Source organism: Furipterus horrens, unplaced genomic scaffold, assembly GCF_987537825.1.
Source record: "Furipterus horrens unplaced genomic scaffold, mFurHor1.1.pri manual_scaffold_4, whole genome shotgun sequence".
Lineage (NCBI taxonomy): Eukaryota > Metazoa > Chordata > Mammalia > Chiroptera > Furipteridae > Furipterus > Furipterus horrens.
In genome coordinates, this window is record NW_028327174.1 from 47,902,852 (window position 1) to 47,910,423 (window position 7,572).

The window sequence follows — 7,572 nt, forward strand, 5'->3', positions numbered from 1 at the left end:
CACCCCAGCCTTTGTGGAACTGCTTTTGAACTGCACCTTCCTGCCTGCTCATCCTCTGACCATGACCACTTTTTGGCTAACACTTCATTTTTTCATATGGCTCTTTAGATCTGGGGAGCAACAGGGTTTTGTGCCAATTCAATTGCCCCAAACAGAGAATAATAGAATTTTGAACTTGGAAGGAACCATTCCAGGACCTCTGGTTTAACTCTCTCCTTATGTACCCCACTTTCTTCAGCTGCTATGTTGGCATCTCAATTGCCACCTAACATCTACTTCTAGAACTTTCTACTCTCAATGAAGGAAGACACACACAGATATGTGTGTACACATGTACACGTGTGCTTTGTTCTCCTTTGGAAGAAGCTCTAAGGCAAAAGGTGTGAGAGTTCAGCCTGAAAAGTCTCTCTGCTGTGCCAAGGACTGTCATAGCAGTCATTAGGTGGGGCCACTGGACATAGGCTTTATCATGCCTCTGGCTGTCACCCTATTTGTGATGCATTTTCCTCAGAATCTGTTACTTTGTATTAAGTGAGCTGTACATTCCAAGTGACAGGTGTTTTCTATTACTACACGTACATAATGTGTATTCAGTCTCCATAAACTATTGTGTCATGTCATGGCTGATCAGTTCAAACTCCAAACTATAATGAGGTGTTGTTGAAAAAGTTCAGAGATATTGAAGAATGAAATGGGTGCTTTAAATATGAAAATAGGACACATGTAACCAAGGAATATATTTAGATGATAAACATGCCTTAAAGTTTAGGTGAAAAAGTATTTAGAAAAAATAAAGTTTGCATATATACGTATACATAAATATAAATATAATTGCATGTATAAGTAAAATATTTTTAGAGCCATGCATCGATGCTCCTATGGCTCAGAAGCATATCCACTAGAATACATCTTAGAATGAAAGAAAGATATTTCGTGCTTCATTCTATCCCCTCACAAAGTCTCGTGGAGCTTCTCACTTCGATTTGCTGCCCTTTGCAAAATCTTGCCTCGAAAGACCCCTTCCTCTGTGGAAAAGCTCAGGCCTGGGTATGAGCAGAATCAGTCATTTTGAAGAGAATAAAATGATGGCCTTACTAACATTTCCATATATGTTGATCATGTGGGGGTGGAGATGGAGGATTAGGCAAAAGCTAGAATTAGTCATATGAATTATGTACTTGTTTGGACGCTGGGCCACTCTGGCCCTAATCAGTGCCAATAACTCCTGCAGACAGCTTCAACACCACCACTCTGTTTCTATCCCACTCATATAAAATTCCATGCCAAGGTACAAACCACAATCCTCCCTTTCTTGGTTTTTCATGCAAAAACTATTTTAGAATAAATTTAAATGTCAAACCTTCAAGAACTTTGAATAGCAGAGACTTCAGCCAACTCAGTTTACAACATGGCTAAAAAAAAAAATTCTGATGAAAGCACTAAAATTTTAGAGGTCTGTATTTTTCACTGAATTTAACTTCTAGAGAGATAAAATTGCTATGTTGGAGGAATAGGCTAAAAGAAGAAACATGGAGAAAAGCATAGATATCAACAGCAGGATTTACAGGTCGAGGAGAGGCCTGGAGGCCCTGTCTGTGAATAACATTGCAATGGCTGCTTTATGCAGTATGTCAATAAACACAGTCCCCACATCATTTAAAATATTCAACATTAACCTAAATAGTCATAGACATAAAATGCCAGTCTAAGCATACATTTATGAGTATACACATAGAACACATTGCAGGAAGAACCTGATGCTCCCCCCCCCCCCACACACACAAATATTTTATGCACACATTTTAGTAAATGCACATTCAGTGTTCATAGTCTGAGTAATAGAAAACATATTTTTAAAATCAGTCCTAGACAGCAGGAAATACTTCCTTGTGAGAGTTCTAGGAGGTGTAGTCTTCATTTAACAGATGCTTGTTGGTAGTAGAAGGCAGGAAGTTATATGACTTGTCTCTAGTTCCGAGGAGCTTCATTTGTGGTAGACATCTTTAGGGAGTCTGGCCATCAGGCAATTTAAGAGAACTTTTGTGTAGCTGTACGAGAAAGGTACAAAACCATAATGAGGAAAGAGAAGGTTAGAGTTTTGACTTCAAAATTAGAAACTAAAAACGAACATCCAGGCAATCTGGAAAAGCCTTGAGGTAGAAACAGTTGACCCAATCATAGTACTATACATGACCAAATCCAGTGCTGGAGTCTGAGTCCATGGGGTGTATAGTTTAAATCTAATACAGTTACATATACTGTAGTTAATGTGTTATAACTATTTACTTAACATTTCTGTTGCCTCCACTAGATTATAAACATTTCTAGGACAAGATTGCATTATGTTTTATTTTTTACTCAAACCCCTCTGTGTTTAGCATTGTGTTATTGTATGGAAGACACTGAAAACACTGACTACTCCCTGTCTTTCTCATTGTTTAGTGTTAGGTTTATACAGCATCTTCCAAATGTCAGTCATTTGAGTAACTGCCTCACAACTTTTGCCATAACTGTTTACCACCATTATTATTATTTACTGCAAGGAAGTGATTTTTGTTGATAGAGACCTAAATATCATATTTCAGAGTGAGCATGTTATTTTCATTCCATTTCCTTTCAGACCAGCTTACACCAAGGAGAGAGTTCCAGTTTACTTCTGGTGTGTCTCTAATAACTCCCTGGCATTTGGAGATCTTCCTTTGGAACTAATATAAAGGCTTCTGTAGGCAGCAGTATCTGGCTAGAAGTGAATAACATTGCTTTATTTTTCTTTCATTGTGTTTAGTTTTATGGAAACTGATACTAATTTTCTATTTATGGAAGTGACAAAAATGTTCTTTTAACATTTACTTAAGTTAAAAACAGGGAGTTGATTTAGAGAAAAGTAGTGCATCAGTTATCTATTGCTATATAACTATTCCAAAACATAGTGGCTTAAAAAACAATGACATTAGGATTCTGTGGGTTGGCTGGACTCAGCTGGGCAATTTTCCTTCTCCATGTGATGTCTGTGGGGCTATTTCTGTGGCTTGAGAACTTGGTGGGAGCTGGAAGGTCCAAGAAGGCTTCAATCCTATGTCTGGCAGCCCAGTTGGAGTGGCCAGAATGGCTCCCACAGGCTGAGTCTCTGTCTCTCTCCCTCTCCACGTGGTCTTTCATCACTTAGTAGTCTGGCCTGGGCCTTTTTACATTGTGGTGGATCCCAAAAGAGTGAAGAAGAGAGCTGCCAAGTCTCTAACTGCCTAGACCTAGAAGTCACAGGTTATCACTCCCAGAGAATTTTGTTGGTCAAAACAAATGACAAGTCTAGATCCATGGGGAGAAGAAACAGACCTCACCTCTTTTTGGGAGGCTGGTGATCGGAGGTGGGAGGAATCTGGCAATCATTTAAAAAATAATCTACCATAAACGGTAAGTAACAGGGCAAATTGTAACAGATATGGCAAAAATTATGAGGTTTTTACTCAAATGACGGGTATTTAGGAGATGTAATATTCACCTAACATCTAAATATTGCACTAGACAGTAAGTTTATTGACATTTTTTTAGCACCTTGTACATACTAAGCACAGCACTATGCAAAAAGGGATTAGAGGAAAAAGATAAAACTTGATACAAGTTTGTCCTAGAACTCCTTATTCTAGTGAGAGAGACAGGTGTGTAAATAAATAATTATAAAAAATAACCAATCTCTGACTAGTGTGGCTCAGTGGATTGAGTGCACCAGCCTGTGAATTAAGGGGTCGTGGGTCTGATTCCCGGTCAGGGTACATGCCTGGATTGCGGGCCAGGTCCCCAGTGGGGAACGCACGAGAAGCAACCACACACTGATGTTTCTTTCCCTCTCTTTCTCCCTCCCTTACCATCTCTCTAAAAATAAATAAGTAGAATCTAAAAAAAATGTGTAAAAAAAAAAAAAAGCATAATGCATGTTACAGTAAAAGGTTTAAAATATAAAGTACTGACATTTTATATAAAAGCTTGAGAGAATGTGATTTTCTTGGGCCCATGACTTTTATCAGATTCTGGAGAACCTGTGATAATCTAAAAGGACCTAAAAAGTGCTGAATGGACCAAGAGACACAATGGTGTGTTACACAGGGAGGACGACTGCTAACTGAAGTGGTAAGACTTCCCAGAGGTGCTAGCACATATGGCTGGGGAAGAGGGATAATTGAGGAGGAAGAATTGGCTTGAGTTGGAAGCCAATTATATGAGGGAGGGGGTGAGATGGATATAGGAGAAGGAGGAGGAAAATGGTGGAAGAGGATAGGAATGCGGGGAAGTGGAGGGTGATTAATTCCAGAATGACTGAATTTTCTAGCTGGGGAGAATGGTGGCTATTAGAAAATATAGGAGGAAGAGTGGGTTTTCTGGGAGCATCTTTCCAAAATTAAATTTTTTCCCAAGTTGTAATTTAGGTCCTCATGTAATAAACCAATAAACAATTGGAAATGCATGTCTAGAACTTAGTGCTTTGTGCCAAGGACTTTTGTAGGGCTGGCTATAAAGCAGTGACTTCCCTAGGAGAGGTGATGCCCATGTTCCCATGGAGCTCACACTCTAGTGGGTTTGGAGCAGGGGGAAGATGGAGAGAGATGATTAGATTCATACTGATCTTACCTAATATTAAATGCCAAGAATAAAATAAGTCTTATTAATGGGATAGAGAAGGTTGGGACATCTACCTTAGGGTAGTAATGTAATTGGTGGCAGCCTTTTGGAATATAACTCAAAGCTAGGAAGAAGGACTACCTTCTTTTAACTTAATAAGGTAGTAAAATTTTACTAACAGCAGATTAACCTTTGCCCTGGAAGGTTTCCTCACCACTTTCCCCTATCCCTGACCATTGAATCTTTCCTACCTGAAATGGCCAGGACACTAGAGGAGTGGAAACTTCAGGGACAAAGGAGAAGAGAGGAGGAGAGAATGTGTGAAAGAATGGCAAGGGAGAGTCACTCATTGATGACTGATGAGGTGTTCCTGTGGGGCTCTCAAAATTAAGGCATTGTGTCCTACTCCCACAGTTAGTGCCTAGGAATAAGTTAACTAGTCTAGTGATGCCACTTTCTATCCTTAACCACACTTTGAATAGGTTACATCATTGCATGAGATAGGTTACACCACTTGGACTTGGGTGAAGAATTCATTGTACACTCTTCTGGGTTTGGGTGTGTTGATTTGAGGAGGTGGTAGGACATGATCTGCCCTCACCATCCACAGGCAGTTGTGTGGACCCCTTCAGAGGAGATGATGGGTTGAGAACAAGCTGCCTTTGAATCAAACTACTACCAGGGAGACTTTATCTTCTGACTATTCCATCCAATTCAAGGTAAGGATATGTTTAATTTTTAAGAAAATTGTATATTGTAATATACTGATTTTTCAATTACTCATCTCTGAACATATCTCCCCACTCCCATGAAGAATGCGTACAATGTTAAGTAAATAGTCTATGTCAGTAATTTTGACTTTGACTTGTGCCAGGATGTCCCTTTAGATTTAAGGTGAACAAGGATAAATTAATTAATGACGTGTGTTGAAATCGTAGGATCCTATAAAATCCATAAAATAAAACCTTCAGTGATTAGAACATATCCTTTTAAAGCATATGAAGATTTCAGGTATTGGATGAGCAGAAAAGAATTTAAATGATCGGATCTTTGGATTTTTATTATTATTCTTTTAAACCTAAGGTAAGATATCATTTCAAAACCACAGCTTTTGAGCAATACTACATACTGTGGGCAGAAATATCAAGCAATGTGCCAGTCTAGCTGCCATAGCTCTAGGCTTCATTCTGAGAGAAGAGGTTTGGGTGTAGTAATTATTTTGACAATTATTTTTCTGCCATTTGATATCATCACCTTGATTTAATCCATAAATTGTGTTATTAAAAATACAAAAATTCATCAGAGAAGACTGAATCCATCCATCAAACATAGGTACTAGTTAGGACTCTAAAATCCTAAAGAGTACACATTACAGAAAAGTTGAAGAACTCTTGGGCTTCATTTTATAGATCCACTGTTTTCCTTTATCCCATTGCTTATGACCTGGACTATTTTAGTCATGACTTAAACCTATGGAATCAAACCACTGACACATTTATTATTCTCTAGTCATATCTGGTAGTTATTAATACTGTAGAGGTGGCAAGGATGCTTTTAACATACAGTGCCTCCTGTCAAGAGAAAATGAAAACCTTCCGGTAAAGTCCCCAGAACACTGGCAGCAGCGTTTGTTCTAAGTCTGTCTCTTGGCACAGCCTCTTAATGTGGGCACAGCCTTTGAACTACTTGTAAACTTAATATAAGGGAGGGGAAGATAACAGTGTTGATACTCCTTGTGTTGGTGGTGAGAAGACTACCCTTACTACTACTATTGTTACTACTACTACTACTACTTACTACCAGTAATAATAATACTAGCCAAAGTAATTATCTGGTATTTACCATATTCTCAGGGCCATTTGAAGCACCTTCCATACATTAATCAATTTAATCCTCACAACAACAATTGATACCATTGCTACCCTCCTTTTACAGATGAGGAAACTGAGGCTGGAGAAGTTGTCACACATCTGTGAAGTGGAGGAGCTTAGATAGGAGTTGGTGCTGAAGGGTTAATTAGACTGATAGTAGAAGTGAAGAATATATGATATTTCTCTGTAAGGTGGAAAAAGTTACTTGGGAGAAAGCTGCTCCATCTTTGAAGACACTACTAACCCTGAGGAGAGGAAGCCATGTCAGCCTCCCAGTCCTAGCCCTTTGCAGCTGCCCAGGTTCTGCCCTGTCACCTGAAAGGGACCAAGGACAGGATGGAAGCTGAGTGCGCCTGCTGCTGAGACTTCTTCTCCGCAGCCGAGCACCCAGCATCATAAAATTCTCAAGCTGGAAGGATGCCTGGGGGTACACTAACTCCCCCATGTTACAGAGAGGGCCCTGAAGTATCACACAGGCTTAATGCTGGGTCACAGGGGCACCTTTTCTTTGGTCCTAGGAAAGCAGATTTTTTCAGTGTTGTGAGGCAGTTTACCAAGCAGGTACCTGGAACCCGATTTATTTGTGTCTTTCTTTACCTCCTGTCCTTGACAGGCAGGAATGACAAAGATAAAGGTTAGGATAAAAGGGAGGAGATCCTATCAGATTTTGTGGAGAATTACATGAACAGGAAGGAGAACTTAGGGCAGGATTTATTAAGTGGGATGTACGGATTGGTGTCTATGGGTACAAGCATTCAGGAACTGTGAATGTTAAATTCCTTTAATGTGCTTAGGTGCCCAGGAGGTATTCATTATTTTGGTTTTCATATCGATGCTATTAAGAAAAGTCAGAATTCAGCAAATCTCACTTCCTCACAGAAATTCCTGCTGGCCTCTCTGTATGAGTGCTTCTAGCCTGGGCATTCTTTGGTGCTCCATGTTTTGGACCCAGGATTATCACTTTTACCTGGACCCTCTGGTGTGGATGGGGGTTCTGCTCAGCACCTTCAACTGCTGCTGTGTTTTAGCCCAATCCCCTTATTACTGTGCCCAGAAAACCATTCCCCTTTCTGCCTCCTAATTATGC